Genomic DNA, 16,123 nt, shown 5'->3' with positions numbered 1-16,123 from the left:
CAACACCCAGGCAGACAGTCTCATTTGCCGTGGAATCTAGAAACTGCCAGTGCTATACAGGGATGCCTCTGTGCTCTGCAGATCACTAAGGAGGACTTGAGACATTTTACCTGGCACATGGTGGCCAAGTTTAGCCTGGCTGACAGCCAGCTTCATTAGAGAAGAGCAGGAGGTCATCAAGAAGTTGTCTCACTGGTCTCCAGCTGTGGTGGGGAATGAACAGAATTCAGGAAGGAAATCTCAAACCTTGTGATTTCACTAGTATCATATCTTTTTGAGCACCTTCTTAATCTATCTCTTTCTCTACACACCCCCATGTGGCTACATCGTTCACTGCAGGATAGGTTAAGCTATGAAATTTAACTTCATGGCTCAGACAGTGTTAACAGTGCATGGTCAGTAATGGTAGCTCCACTTTTGGGAGTTTTTAAATGTCCATCCAGGAGTCTCTCTTTGGACGCTCAGTGTCATATCACCAAGGCTGAGAAAAAAAAAAATTCTATCAGGAAGCCAACAGCTGAAACTGCACAAAGCTGGTGATTTTGCACTTTGTACTAATCCCCTCTGTTTTCCATTCCCTTGTCTTCCCTCTCCCCTCTCCCACTCTCTCTTCCCTCTCCTCCTCTCCCTGCTCCTTTACCTTTCCCTCCCCTCCTCCCTTCCCCTTTCCTCTCCTCTTTCTTTCCCTCCTTCTCTCCTTCCCTCCCTCCCTTCCTCCCTTCCTTCCCTCGCTCATGAAATCTGGAAAGTCAGAAAACAAAAGCTGAGAAACACAAATTCCAAGGCAATAAAAAGTAAAAAAAAAAAGCCTGAGTACTTAACAAGCTATTGAAATTTCACACCTGAATGACAGGTGGGCAAATCATTTAGTGCTTTCAGCTGTGACTCCTAAATTCAAGCCCTGCAGGATGCTTTGGGGCTGTGACTTCCCCTGTCCTTTAATCCAGTCACACATACCAAATCCTTCTTCAGTTGTCCATGGACAGAATTAGACTCTCCTGTGCAACAGATGACAAAACACCAGCACCAGAGTCCATCTTGGAAATGCCCCAAGGGGAGCTCACTATCTCTGCTAACTCTGTGTAGGACTCTAGCTTCTTAATTTAGGCCTCCAGTTAAAAATCTAAAAGCCATTTGATGAAAACACTTCCCTTTCTGGACATTCTTCCCCTTCTCCCTCATTGGATTTAACATGTTGTGACTAGTCACATCTTTAATCCCAAGGGTAGAATCTTGTAACACTCCACCTCACAAATTAGATTTACTCCAGTGGTATCTCACATTGTCATTTCTAGAAGAAAGCTTCCCATTTCATGGATGATAACTATTCAAATTCAGATAACATTAAGTTGGAAGCATTACTGGGTAGTTTATGGGGTGGGCTCTCTTTAATACCTCTACTGAAACTAGCTCAACTGAATGGGTTCAGACATTTTTGACTGTAATTTTCTCCAGCTATAGGGAATCTACCTACAGGGAGGCTAGAATCTTCTCATTCCTCTACAGATTTAACTGACTTATATGAGTTGCAGTCTGCTTTTGACCAGAAAAGGGGTTTTGACATTGTTTTGCATTTTCATTTGATTCTATAAATGGAATTTATCCTATAAGTCCCCAAAGAGGAAACATGGTCATTTATATTAAAAAAAAAGCACCTCAGGTGAAACATGAATAATTTATCATTTTACAAAAAGTGTAAGTTTTTCTACAGGGTTAAAGGTTGCTGTTGAGCTGAACATTTTAAAGCTGTACATCTATTTTCTACTACATTGTCTCTGAATGTTTAATACACCTCGCTCTTCTACACTGAAATAAATTACTGTTCTTTGATAACCCACTAAACATTACAGCAGATACAAATCTTCTTAGAAAAGGGAATTTGGAAATATAGTGTTGAATCACATGGATTTAGTTTATTCAAAGCCAAAACGTAGAATCATAGAATCATTTAGTTTGGAAAGCTCATTGAGCCCAACTGTAAACCTAACAATGCCGAGTCCACCACTAAACTATGTCCTTAAGCACCATGTCTACAATTGTTAGTGACTGCACATTTGAAATGCATTATTCAGATTACTTGTAAAGATATTCATAGTCAACCTGTTGAAGAGTACATGAGGTGGCGAAAAAGCTGTTTGATATGGTGCTTTGGATGCTATCTAGTAACACACTACATAAGAAAAAGCAAATAACCTGTATATACAATAAATACATTTGATTTTTTTAATTAACTGTGAGAAAAATGTGAAGATATGCACTATGAATATTACCTAGCAGTTTGGAGCACACCATAAAATAATGGAATTTAGGATTCCATAACAACATTAAGTGTCTAACACTGAAAACCTAATACTTCAAATCCATGGTTCACATATGAATGAATGCTGAAAGAAGGCAAGGAAATACTTCAGCTAATGCTATGCTGTAATAGCCAGTGTAATAATACCATCTGCAGGGTTTAAGCTTTTAAAAAGAATCTAAAATCTCTACTAAATTTCCCAGTTTCATGTTAGAAATGCTCTTCCAACCACTGAAGTAAAGTGATCATTAGAATACAGTTTAAAACCCAGAGCACTGGCATATTCCTTCATATCACAGTTTAGAGGAGTAAAAATTTGTGATTAAACATAAAAGGGTAATGGCAGAATATTAAAAAATATTCTTAATCTGCAGGATTTAGCAAGGGATTGATATCCCTTTTTTATGGGGAAGAAAATAAATGAGTAAACAACAAACACTTCAGTGACTGCAACCGATCACTAATCTGATTTTTGTTCTCAACCAAATGAGGAAAATTTTACAATACATCGTAATATTGTTCTCAGCTTCTCAGTGATTATTGAGGGAAATAAGATTATGTGCAACTACTCCAGATTTATAAAAAGACAATAGCTATAAAAGATGTCTTCTATTTCAGTAATTTTGAGAGCTGCGATCAGTGTACCAAGACTTTTTTTCCCCCTCCCCCCCCCATACAGGTGTATAATTCTACTTGTATGCAACACTTTTCTTCATCCAAATAAATATTGGACCAGACTTTTCTCTTTACCCTTTTTTTAAATAGATACATTCTAACTGTCCAGGGTAAATGAGAGAGTACAAAACTCATTAGCATGAGACCTTCCTATCAACTCAACAGGTCTGGCTAGGAGAAAGTTCCATATCATAAAATGTTTCATGTCTCAGAAATCAGTTTGTTTCACATTTGAATGAAATCCAGAGCTTTAGATTATTTCTAAAACAAATTAATCAGAAACAGGCAGGCACAGCTGCAAGGTTTTGCACTGTTGATACAATCACACGTTTAAATTGAAATGTGAATATTTTCAGACTATGATTCAAGAAATAAATGAGCCAGCTTACACATCCCAACAGTTAAAACACATCCTCAACAGCAGACATCCTCTAAGTAAGCTGTCCCCCACACACTGCTACATTTAGATAAAGCAATCATTATCAAGATTACAGTAACACCTTGCCATGCTTTCATAATGCCAGAAAATTATTAGATGAAGAATGATCGATGTGATAATGAGAATAAATTAAGCGAGTGGAAAGGTGGGTTTGTTTCACAAAGGTTTTATGGCAAAATGTGCTACCTTCATTGAATCATTCTCCTGTAACCCCCCCCATGGTTACCAAAACAAAGCACTTAGAGCGTCATTAGTGCACAATGACTGTACAACACGGTTACTGCTTCTACTATGACACCAAGCATTAGTAAAGCAAAATGTAACAAAGAAGGTAATAAGGAAAGGCTGCAAAGAAAAACTGTTAGCATGCTGTGAAGAAATGCTGTGAAATGGTGAAGATAATATCTGTAGTTCGAAGTGTGTAGGACTGGGCAAAGACAATATATCTGGCAAAAGTAAAAACATTATTTACAAATAAAACATCATCTGAATGAGTAAAAAAATTATAAATAGGAGAAATTAGAGCAAATACTTTAGATTCAGAAATGTAGTTTATAAAAACTTTAGCTTACAAAAAGAAGAGTATTTATAAGCCTTTTAAAGCATCACTAAAAGGACTCTACAGAGAACTTAATATATTTTTATATACTAAAATAAATGAAAAATTTGTATTATTTATACTGAGTTTTCCTTCAAGGTTAAGTTTTAAACAAACATAGAAATGTAGGTCCTATAAATTTATTGAAAAAAAACTCAAAAAACCCCAGGGAAAACACATACCCTTTTAAAAAGTCTTGATGCAGTCCGTAATTAACAAACACTTTAAATGCAAATTCATGTTTCCAAGGATTATAATAACAAATCACTATCCCTGTTTCTCTTCCTTTCACAGTAGCCAGAACGTAGAATTTGTTCACCTCCCAATGCTGGGTCAATAGCCATTGGTGTTAGTGGACATGTGACACAGAAACTGACAGAAAAGACAGAAAAGTGTGTTTATGGCACAGGTCCTCTTGCCATGCTGGTCAGCAGACTGTCCCTGTAGGGAAGCATCACTCTTCCACAGCTGTATACAGTCCCTCGGTTACTGCTGTGCCTTGTGACACCTAATTCCATCCTTTTCTAGTATTCCTTAGCATCCAGTGCAACCTGCATTTTATCTCATCTAGTTATTCAATGACTTGGTATTAGTTTAGAGATTTTGTACTAGTTCATAATTCATTTCAATTAATGCCAGTCTTTTCACCATTTGTCAGCAGTCCAGTTCCAAGCCAGCTTCTCCTCACACCATTGTTTTCCTTCAGCTGTTTTCTCGTAGAAGAGATCATTGAGTCCTGATCATCCTTAATTCTCACTGCTTTATGCCACTGTCCATAAATAGCAATCCTTCCAGGGCAAACACTTTGGGCCATAGCTCTAGTGGATATAAATCTCCATACTTCTATTGACTTGAGTGTAACTACTGAGATTTACATCTCCTCAGAGTGTGTGTGTGTGTGAATTTCAGTGCTTTTTAAATACCATCTAAGAGCACAGATCTGTATCCATTTAAATTTGTGGCAATAGTTAATTGGTGAGGAGTCAAGTTTTAAACATGTCTGCTTTATCAGAAGTAAAACAAGTTGTTTGAAATATCTATGTTCAGTTCTCAGCTGAGCTGCCTATTCAATGCCATCAAGTGACTTTTATGACAGAAGGGAGAATTTTCACATAAAAAATATATGCTTTACACAGGACATTAGCCATATAATATCAAAGAAATGGCACACATTAATATACCATGCTGATGTGCCCAAATTTTTGGTTTGAAATAGATTAAAACATGCAAAATGCTTGAAATATGTCTGAGAAATTATATTTTTTCTAACACAGAGAATTTTTATCCCAATCAAAAAAAACCCAGTAATTAATATTTAGGGCATGTCTGCTTCTGGTGAATATCATAGATACTGGAATTGCAGTCAGCTCTCAACCACACCTGGAGGAAGCTAGATTTTTTTTTTGCTTCACACTGAGACACAGAAGAACCTGAATTTTTTGGATGTCAGTGTAGATATGTCAGTTTAAGCGAACTGCAATTCAGCTATCCAGCCTCTACAGGGCTGCTTGATGAGCACAGAGGAGTGAAGAAGTAATATTAAAATAGGCTTGTCTGTAATCTGAGAGGTGCAAAATAAAATAGTGAGACTAGCTTTCTTATATATCAATCCATCTCCTATCAGATTATGTACTTAAAAGGGCCACAAAGATCTGGGGAAAACAACCAACCAACCAAAAAGACAAATCACCATATTATATAGCTAAATTTGAGAAGTAGAGCTATAAACATTAAAAGAAATAGAGAAAGGTTGCTTAAATGCCAAGAACTAAGGAAGAGAAGGTTCTTTGCATGAGTAATGATAAAACAGTTAATAAGACAGACACACAGATATCACAGAAAATCAACGAAAATGAAACTGTAATTTCCATGGTGAGTCTTCTGCACTATAGGGAGGATCTTTGTTCCACTGAAATCTTGCTTCAGTGCCTCCATCACTGAAACTTAAAATGGTATAAATTGAATCTATTCAGTTTGCTTTTTCATTCTGAGCCTTTAGCTTAAGCTGCCTTTAAGGGCCTTTTTCTCCTTGGAAACACTGAGGTTTCCCAACAGCCTGCATGGCTGATCCAAAGAATTTAGAAGTGGGTAGCCTAGAATATTATTGTCTTATAAATAATAATCCTATATTGAGTGTTATATTTTAACTGACATAATTGTCCTGTAGGAATTTATGTTAGCTCAGCCTGTTACTAGGACTGACTTTCCTGCATGATTATATCAGTTTATGCCAAGAGGCATTTCTATGAATTCAGGCAGAAAGGAGAACTGCTGTTCAAGACAGGCCCATCACTTTAGAGCCACTTGTCAAGAGCCAAAGACAGAAGTGTTGGCTGCCATTTCCTGCTGACTGGTAAAACTTGCTCAACAAGAACGGAAAAAGCTTCAGAAAAACAAAGAACAACTTGCAAGGCATCTGTCTTGGGAAAAAGCATTTTAAATAGGTGCTGAAAAATGAGACTGAGGTCATGTAAAACAAGTCCCCTTCTTTAGATATTATCATGAGCTAAAAAGACTTAAAATAGGTATGTAAACCAGTGCTTTAAAATAAGCATGAATTTGAAGATTCAAAAAATGTTTTTTTTTTTCCTGATGTTCCATTGAAATAAGGCATTCCATAAAGCTATGTAAACTTCAATAGACTCTGTTGTGGCAGTTTGGTAAAACCTGCTCTTGTGGATTAACCCCCATAGCAGCTAGGCCCCAGACAGCAGCCTGCTCACTCCCTGCCAGCAGGATGAGGGAGACAATCAGAAGGGCAAAAGTGGGAAAACTCATGATTTGAGATAAAGACCTTTTTGATAAGTAAAGCAAAATTGCGCACACAAGCAAAGCAAAATAAGGAATTCCTTCACTAATTCCCACCAGTGGGCATTTCCAGGAAAGCAGGGCTCCATCAAACGTAACAGTTATTTGCAAAGATAAATACCATAACTCTGAACATCCCCCCTTCCTCCTTTTTCCCCCAGCTTTATATGATGAGCATGACATCATATTGTATGGAATATCCCTTTGGTCAGTCAGGGTCAGCTGTCCCAACTGTGTTCCCTCCCAACTTTTTGTGCACCCCAGCCTACTCGCTGGCTGGGCAGAGTGAGACACAGAGAAGCCCCTGACGCTGTGTAAGCACTGCTCAGCAACAGCTAAAACATCAGTGTGTTATCAAGACTTTGGTCACAAATCCAAAACATAGCACTGTATGAGCTACTGTGAAGGAAATTGACTGTATCCCAGCCAAAACCAGTAAACTTGCATAGACTGTCTCGGAAGCATAAGCACATTTGTAAAACCAACCTTTTCAATCCAAAATGGACACTACATTGGAAAACCTTGGAAAGATTGCGGATTTGTTCCAGCACTAAATAAATTTTAAGTCTTCAAAAGGTCTTCATGAAAACAGAATCGCCATTTTTGAGCCAGCTGTGTTTCAAATCCCATGATTTTGGATACTTTGCTCCACTTACTAATGAAATTACTATTTTTTTAAAGAATCTTTTTTGTTACAAAGGCTCCAGAGAAGCTATAGGTACCCAAAGTCTGGGAAACAAAAAGGACAGAAGTAGTCAGGAATGTACAGAAAATTAGGCCTGTCCTGCCATGAGGCAAAAAAAAATCTAAAGTCATAAGAACTGAAAAAACAACTTTGAAAAGAACAGGAGAGGGACCAAGGTGAAATTACCTTTAAAGGTAACAGAGTGAGGTACTTAAAATAGGACTTGCAGAGCTTAAAAAGTAAATAACCAGAAAACCTCTACAAAGTGTTTTAAACAATCAGAACTGCACAAATGCACAGTACAAATTGGTATAACCGACCACAAGAAATTCAGGCAATTTAAAGACTTCCAACCCTTTCAAGCAATTGGAGAAAAAAGATGAGCTTGAAGGACTTACTGACATATAAAGTCTTTTGAGCTTTGTACGTATGCCTGGTGAGATCTCACTGGCAGTGCTGGCACTGCCTGTTCTCAGCACCTTGTCCCCCTGACACACACCTCATGTCAGCCAGTAACCACCACACTGCTGTGAAACAGCTGTTAGAAATGTTTATAGGTATCTTGCAATTTTTGAGTAGCATGCTGTGTGAATGAACTGATGAAGTGTGTGGAATTAAATCCTGAGAAACTGTTTTTGGGCTCAGAAATACCATGGCAATTGCTAGTTTGACTCTTTTTGTCACACAAACAACTTCTCTATTGAACTTTCAGAAAGCAGTCCACTAGTTCTTCAGTTCCTGATGAATGTTTTTTCTCAGAGCCATCTGTTTTAATAGCCCTAATTGACTTTAATTGGAAGTACACTTTACCATTGGTGAAAATACAACGTGTTTTGTTAATCCAAAGCAAAGCTGATCAAAACTGAGGTTCTTTTCTCAGTTTATGCTTATTCTTTTTGTTTGCTTTGAACATCCCATACAATTACAACAGATTCAATAGCCATACAAAACTCGGATTTCCATCACAGATTCATTTAAATGTGTGCTATGAATTACACAGTATTATTCACTACAGGCTTGAATTTAACACAGGCTGCATAAAAGCATAAACTATTCCTCTCTTTCCTCCTCTGTTTTTGGTTATTCTTCATCTAAAGGAGCTGGACCGTAACTAAGACTGTGTTTGCTGAGCCTGCTTTAAGAGAAAACTTCTACATTAGGAGCAAGCAAGTACGAAACACCTCGTATTAAACATACCGAACTGAAGGGCAAGAGACTCAGTGTTGCAGGATTCCATGGTCATGACTTCTGGTACACAAAAGTGCCCTTTCATACCACCAGAGAGGCATAGCCCCACTGCTGGATCAACAAAGAACCAGAGTTTACATAAACAATATACTCAAGGAATTGCCTTAAACTGCAGTTGGACTAGTTGAATTGGTATCACCTATCTCCTTTACAAAATTAAAAAAAAAAATTAATTCCAAGGTAATGATATGGCAATATCTTAATATAACATGCATTGGACAAGCAAATTAACACAGTACAAGTCACTGTAATTCTGATGTTTTCCAACTTTTCACTGTTTTACCTATTAGCAAAATGGACATTTCTCAGTACAGATTATTGAATGCTGTTTCCATTAATGACAGGGGGTTTGTGTGCCTTCCAAGAAAAACTACAAAATTTGGACAGTGACAAGTCCCAACATCTTCCAGTTACTTGTGTTTAAACCTGATTATGCATGCAGCATGTAAAATTCATCTTGATAACAAGAGGATGCTGCTCAGTAACTGGGAGTGGGAGAATTGTCTCCCAAGATGAAGAAAAAGTGTTGAGTTCATCTCCCCAATCTAAAGAATTCTTGTCTGTACCTGAGAAGGAGTACAACCTCCATATCACCTCATTCCCACTGAGCAGTCTCTGAACGTCTTAGTAGAGGTACATTACTACCATAACTACAATTTCTGCCCTTAGGTTATTTCTGTGTCAGTCTTACATAGGAGTGGCATTAAAAATTGACCATCCCAGCTAGACTCAAGTGGAGTGTCACAGAACAAATGGAAGCCATCTGTCTGGCCCCAAAGCCCTCTTCCCTTCTTAACAATGAAGGTAATTCTCAAAGTAAATAAATGCACAGGAAACTAATGCCCTACACAGACACCAACTTCCATTACAAATACATACACACTAAACAGATGCTGAGAGTCCCTGCTCATAGCAATCAATTGACAACCTAAAATGATCTTGTTTTTCTGTGATCTAACTTTTTACAACATGTAAAATATTCTTCCTCCTCCCATCCTGGACACCAACCGCCCCCACACACACGCAATTCTCCTGTCCTCACTTCCACAAGAGATGTGTGCATTGCCTGATCTTGCACTCGTTCACATTGCTGTTTGCATTAACATCAGTAAGACTCTGCAAACTCATTTTTAGTTCATCCACTGAAATACTGAAGTTTACTGCAGGAAATATTTTTAAGTGAGTCGGTGACACATAGAGCACCAACACAGCTTCACACTATTCAGTCAATTACACATATACACAGCCCGCAAGACAGAAGAATGTTTCCAAGTTTGAAAAGTTAAGGAGTCTTAAGTTTGGATATGCCCCCAATCCTACCTCTGTGATCCATTTCTGCCTTTCATAGTTGTCACTGGTACTCACAAAATTCGTCAGGCCTTCTTTAGCACCTATAATAAGATAATGACTTCAGGAAAAAGGTGAAGCTGTGGCATGACCCCTAGAACACTGAAAGTCCCCCATGAGTCCATTGTCCCACATAATTTCTTCAGTGTTTCCTCAATTTGTATTATTTTAAAAAGCTGATTATGCCTTTGTTTTTGTGTTTTCTAAGTCCTCATTAATTCAGTTCGAATTACTCACTTTACTCCTGATTTACCCACCTGCAACTCAAGCAGAATTTTCCCATGTGTACCTTTGACTTCCTGACAAATTCAAAACAGAATAAAAACAAAAAATCCACATGATAATGAAAAGTTAAGCAGCTTTCATTATCAAGAGGATATGCTAATTTAATCAGAATCTTGTGGTGGCAGCTAAAGGCAACCTTCACAAATGCAACTGCAGTATCTCTGCCTATGGCTGGAAACTAAATCCATTTTCAAGTTTGTTTAAATACAACAGTAAATTAAAAGCTAACATAACTCCAGCCGCATCTTCTGTACTTCTCCACCTCCAAGCTCTTCTTAGTTTCAAGCCTCCCATCCTCCATTCTTTTCCTTTCTGGGAGATAACCTTTTAGCTTCTTACACAGAGCTACTTCTGTCTCAGGAGGCCTCGGGAGCCACCAGTCAGCTGCCTAAGGAAACCCCCAAGTTTCTTGCTGAATTCACCCTCCCCTAGTTTTTTTCAACCCATCCAGTCCCCCAGGCTCCCTTCTCCTCCAGCAAGTAAATCTGCCCCTTCCAAAGTTACACCGGGAAACAAATCTCCCCTTTGCAACAAGCCTTGTCCCCTTTAGCACTGTCTTTTAACTGCATGCCCCAGGCTCCAGTCCTGAATCCAAGTTCTTCAAATGTTTTTCACAGACATTTAGAAGACAGAAATAGTGAGCATGTAATTCAACAGCCATTTTTGTAATATTGCCCTTTCAGAATGAAGACAGCTTGAAATTAAACTAACTGGAGCTTGACTTGTCAGTCAAACCAGCTAGGGAAGAACTGTTACTTCACTGACATGTATCTCTGCCATGGATCAGTACAAAGGTACATCAAGTGCCAAGCTAAGTGTGAAGCACATGAAGCTCTGAGATAAATTCACTCTCATGAAATGCATACAAGCAATACACATCAGAGTCTCATTTCCATCTACAAAGTGAATTGTGTGTGTTTTAGGGCTTGCCTTCTTAACAGGCATAAGTTTTACTTCTTTGTGTATATGTAATTGAGCATTTTTTAAGATGCAACAGAATAGGTCAGCTTCTTCAGCTGCTACGAAATGTGTACAAGGCCAGAAGTGACCACCCTGGCCCTGCCATCTACGTAAGAAAACTGCGGAGACTTATCTGGCTTACAAAAGCACATGAGAAACAGTCACTTCAAGTGAGGAAAATTTAAATTGCGTATCACGAACAACTTTTAACAGAGAAGTATATTAAACACTAGAACAACTAGCTAGGTGGAATGACCATGGAGAATAACCCATTGCCTAATCTTTTAAAAAACAAGAGCAGGTATTTTTCTATAACATATGTTCCAGTTCAGTAAATGTCATCAGACTTGACACAGGAATCACTTGGTGAAATTCTGAGGTTTATTTTACATGGGAGGCCAAACGTGCTGATTGCAATAATAGCTCCTTCTGGCCCCAAAATCTATGAATCTATTAAGTCCATGTAACAGTGCCAGTTGATATCCAGCTCCTAATGTGAAGTCGAAGAAGACAGTCCTATAGTGCTGCCTAGGTCACTGCACAGGGAGTTCAGTCAAGTAACATTTTTTATAAAGGGCTGGCTCAGAAAAAAGTACGTGTTACTCTAAAACCAGATATGGAAACATTAAAAAGAGGATAGAGCCTGACAGAAGGGGCAAGAACTATTTACACAGAATACACATGGGAAAGAAAACAGTATTTTCTTGTTGCCCTTAAAATGGGTGTCTGTTGTGGTTTAAACTATTGGCAACTAAGCACCACACAGCCACTTGCTCACCCTCCTCCCTGCAGTGGGATGGGGGAGAGAATTGGGGAAAAAAAAGTAAAACCCATGGGTTGAGATAAAGGCAGTTTAATAGGACAGCAGAGGAAGAGAAAGTAGTAGTAATAATAATAACAACAACAATAATAATAACAACAACAACAATAATAATGATAAAAGAATATACAAAGCAAGTGATGCACAATGCAATTGCTCACCACCTGCTGCCAAATGCCCAGCCAGTCCCCGAGCAGCGATTGCTGCCCCCCGGCCAACCCCCCACAGTTTATGTACTGAGCATGAGATCATATGGTGTGGAATAGCCCTTTGGACAGTCTGGGTCAGCTGTCTTGGCTGTGCCCCCTCCCAGCTTCTTGTGCACCTGGCAGAGCATGGGAAGGTGAGAAGTCCTTGACGAGCACAAGCAGTACTTAGCAACAACTAAAACGTCAGAGTGTTATCAATGTTATTCTCATCCTAAATCCAAAACACAGCACTATGCCAGCTACTGGAAAGAAAATTAACTCTATCCCAGCCAAAACCAGGACAGTGTCCAAAGTGTCAGAAGAGCACTTTACATGAAGGTGGAGGAAACCCCTGCAAAAGTCCTCCAGCACGCCACACTATCATGTGCGGAGGAGGTCAGACACCTCACTTCAAGATGCATGAGCAACACATGATAACATGTTTAGCGTGGCAAGGAAGAACTCCATTCTCCTTGACACTGAAGCTGCCCAAACCCCAGGCTGCTGTTTTAAAGAAAGCAGAGTGCAGAAGTGTGATATTTGAATAAACTTTAATTTTTCCAGATTCTGCAAGATGATAATACATCACACATTCCTGAGCTCCTGCAATAAAATAACATGCAACTGCAGTGCAGTTTTTAACCTGTATTTGCTGACTTGAAAGCTCTACAAATAAAAATAGCATTCAGAGATGCATTGCTACAGGAGGTACTTAATTTTTGTGATGCCTGATTGTGCCTTTAACACTACTCATGTCCATGAAGTCTACATAAAAGGAAACTGTTGTAAAGTAGATTCATGGTAGCCTGACTTCAGTCAGCTTTGAATGACAATTTGGAGTATTGTTACACGCAAATAACTCTCATAACATGTACTTATAAGATGTAAAATAAAAACTACAAGCCTCTGTACAGTGCAAAGTAATTATACTGCAGCCTTCTTTTGCTTAAAGTCATTGCTACACCTGACATTCTCAAAACTACTTTGACCCTCCTTTGCTCCTAGCATGAAAGACTTCCCTCTCACCCTTTTATTCTTCACGACTTCATAGGAAGTACTGCTCTGCTGCCACTTTGTTTAGACTTGAGCCACATAATTACCTTTTTTCTTATAGCCACAGAGCATTTATTATGCCAGTAACAGAGCTGAGTAGCCCTTAAGATAGCTTAAGCAATCCTGACCTGTTGTTTGTAAGCATTCTGATGCAAACACATACAATATTTAAATGTGATTTCATCCCTCCTCTTTTTCAGCTGTGTGACAGCTCTGTATATAAACCCCTGTCCTGTGCACACACTGTACTCACTTCCTGAAAACAGACGCACAAGAGTTGCTTCTTGTCCAAGCTGCTGAAAACTCTTGGTCTTGTAACTGTGAGCATATTTGAATGAATAAGGGCAAACATCTTCCCACAGTAATTTTACATATAATGATAGAGCCTATCAGTTGAATGAGGATATTTTGACTTATCTGTTGCAAAGGTCATAAATGAGGATTTTAATGTTCTGAAGTATAATATTTGGGCTTACATGCATCAAAAGGTGCCTGTAATTGATGAAGTATTTATTAAGTATCTAGCATCACTTACTGGAAATGCTTTGATTTATAGGCTGATATAAAATCCAGCTGCCTAATGAGGTTACAACAGCTATTCTGTCAGATACTATTGCTGTCAGCCCCTCTCTGCAAATTCAGCTGTAGGGTTTGCAGTCTGCTTTTTCATCTCTCTTCTTCATGGAAAATCAGAGCTAAATTCTGACCCTATCTTCATACACCCTGTCTTGAATCTGAGTGGTGCCAGGGTTAACTAGAAAAACAGCTCATAGCCAGGCAATGTAAAGTATCTCCCACTGCAAGGTATGCAAATATGGTCACGTCCCAAACCACTGGGAAGACAGGAGCGAAGGGTGCTTATTTCGTCCACCAATTTCAGTTCTTCTACATCACAAGGAACAGTGCAGAAGGTCCCACAGGAGACCTTCTACAAACTAGGCTCTATCAACAGCTGACAGTAAATTTAAGACTGTGGAGGGTTCACCTTGGCGAAAGGCCAAACTCTCATCCAGGCCCGACAGTGACTCCTCAGCAGGACAGGGAAAAAAACAGGATGAGAAAGCCTGTGGGTCCAGGTAAAGGCAGGGAGATTGCTTGCCAGTTGCTGTTGCAGGCAAGTCAAATTTGACTTGGTGAAAATCAGTGTCATTTACCACCAGTTAAAATCGATTCGGGGAGTAAGGAACACAGACAAACCCCAAAACAGCACCTGTACTCCTCAGAGCCTCTCCAAGGCCCAACTTCCCTCCTCCCTCCAGGCCCCACTACACCCAGAGCACTTCAGGGGATGGGCTACACTGAGCACTTACCGGTTCCTCCGGCTGCTCCTTCCCCCTCACGCTCTCCCCTGCGCCATGTGGGCTCTCCGCAGATGGCAGGGCAGATCTGCTCCAGCCCCAGGCACTGCTCAGCACCACCTGCCCCTCCTTGCTCTGCCCCCTCCTGTCCCTCACTTGTTTTTCTCACTCCTCATCCAGTGGTTTTGCCCTTTCTTCCGTATGTTTGGCAGCTGCGCCCGTGGCTGAGGGGCTAGGCTGAGCTCAGCTGTTGGTCCTTGGAGCAGCTGGAAGCATCTGGAAGCATCTGGAACTGGCTAGAACTGGCTGTGGCCAGCCGCCGGCAGCCCCCGGCCTCCTCCCCCAGAGCTCCCCCTGGCCACCCCACATGGGCACCAGCGCGACAGGGAAAAGCCAGAAACCCTGGGGTGTGAGGGTAGGGCAGAGGCAAAGGGCAGCTTCTCTCAGCTCTGCACTTACATGAGGGATAGAAAAAGAGTGAATTCACCAGCCAGCCAACCAGCCAGCCCCCTGCAGCTGCCGCCTCTCCAGAGGGTATGTTTGCTGAACGAACAGCATGAGAGGACAGGTGAGGAGTCTGGCCGTGTCCCGGCCTGTAGGCAGGGCAGGTCAGCCAGAGCAGAGAGGCATTGTAGCTGGGTCACAATGCACCTGTGCAAAGTACAGCACAAACTGAGGCAAACATTTTCAGAAGTGCCTCTGGCATCTTGAAGGCCCTGCTCTCTGAAACACCCCCTTCCCTAAATGGATTGTTTCAGAAAATAACAGATTCCTACGAATTCAAACGTGTGCGCAGCCAGCCCAAAGGCAGGAGCCCCATGAGCCCATCAGCTTTTGGAGGCAAATGGAGTCACATCTGGGATTCGGCACCTACCAACGCTGCCCTGGACATCCAGTAGAGGACACGGACACTTTCAGGAGCCTAATGAAATTTCAGCAATTAGAATTATTATTACAAAAAGAAAAAAAAAGAAAGCTCCTTTTTACATACATGAGATAATGGCAAATATGCAAAACATCTGCAAGGAGCAGGAAGAAATACCTCTGAGAAACAGTGAGAAGGATTCTCCAGGGGACAGGGGCCTTGTCCATGTGTTGAAGACCTCCTTTTACCTCCTTCTCTGTGAATAATATATCAAGGCACTAACAAATCAGCCCTGGAGAATTTTGTTGGGACGATACAAGAAGCAACCACCCGCAGCTGTACGCCTGACACTTTGCCTGACTCCTGCATTCATCTATGGTACAGCCACATCTTCTCTTTGCTGATCCTACTGAGCAGCCAGCAATGTCTCCAGACAGTTCCTCCTCATTATGGGGACTGACAGTCTTTCTCTGCTATAAGGTGAGACTCTTAAGTGATTAGAGACCTGCAGACTACTTTGATAGGACTTCCCCATTCATCTCCAGCAAATCTAAA

Source organism: Pelecanus crispus, chromosome Z (genome assembly GCF_030463565.1).
Source record: "Pelecanus crispus isolate bPelCri1 chromosome Z, bPelCri1.pri, whole genome shotgun sequence".
Taxonomy (NCBI): Eukaryota; Metazoa; Chordata; class Aves; order Pelecaniformes; family Pelecanidae; genus Pelecanus; species Pelecanus crispus.
The sequence above is the reverse complement of the archived record's forward strand: the minus strand, read 5'-3'. Positions refer to the sequence as shown.